This window comes from Aphanomyces invadans (assembly GCF_000520115.1).
Source record: "Aphanomyces invadans strain NJM9701 unplaced genomic scaffold supercont1.37, whole genome shotgun sequence".
NCBI lineage: Eukaryota > Oomycota > Saprolegniomycetes > Saprolegniales > Verrucalvaceae > Aphanomyces > Aphanomyces invadans.
Window position 1 is genome coordinate 46,785 of NW_008580182.1, and position 1,184 is coordinate 47,968.

Sequence of the window (1,184 nt, forward strand, 5' to 3'; positions counted from 1 at the left end):
TTTTTGTTTCAATTTTATTTGCACAACTGCCAAGACAAGTTGCATGCAAAGTCTGCATACAAAGTCCAAGTCAAACCTTACCAATGAGCAACGAGGAGCTGCATACAAAGTGCTTCTTCTACGCAGTGTGGACGGCAAGGTCTCACGTGCATCCATTGTGACCATTGCGCAAGCGTTCGGTGTCCACCCCTCGACCATATCCAGGATATGGCAACGCGGCCGAGCGACGGCAAGTCCAGGCTGTCGAGCCGACGTATCCTCCTGAATGAACAACACAGGGCGACGTAAAACCTACACAATCAGTGAGATCTACTGTAGCAGCGGATTAAGGCAACACCTTTGACTCAGCGTCAGACGTATCGGGCATTGTCAACAGCCATTGGAGTCTCAACTTGGACCATTTGGAACTACATCAAGCACAAGTGGGTAGCACGTCGATCAAACTGGACAAAACCGAAGCATTGTCGACAGCGAAGTTGGAGAAGACCTTAGGCACGTTGGATCGAGTTATGCGTACAATTGTCGAGGCAAAGGGCGGTAATACGTACAAGATCCCGCGAAGTAAGGAAAGGGGTGAAGATACGATCGACGAAGACGTCATGGCGAGCTTGCAATTGATGAACTTTCGTTTAGATGAGGAAAGTAGGTTGGATGAGTTGTGTGATCTTGTAAACACCATTGCCGTTTAGTTTTTTATATACAGATTCTTTGTACTTGAATTTTGTATGCCTTTGAATATTCATCTGCTATTGTTGCCAACCAGAGGTAGTATCAACTTTCGCAACTGAACAAAAACTGCGTTAAATGGACCAGAGGTCTACTATGCTATACCTTCCCTCACTTTTCGATTGGCAAAAAAGGTTCCCTTCACTTAATGTGATTAGCTCAAAAGTATATTTCAGATGATGATTGGCTAAAATAATGGATACCTTGATGTCTAGAAAAGTATTCCAACAATGCGACATGTTTTGGACACGTGCCTAAAAGACAAACAATAAATCGAAAATACTGTACTCGTGGGAGTGCGATGCAACTGTGTTTTGCATTTTGAATATGAATGGTGTACGCGAGAATAATGCATTGATTTTTTGCCTGTGTAGCTGGAAATCATCTTGGCCTGCACTCGTCGCATGGAAGTGGAGTCGGGTGTCATGTGGTGGTGTGGGAGTTAGTTCGATGACGGT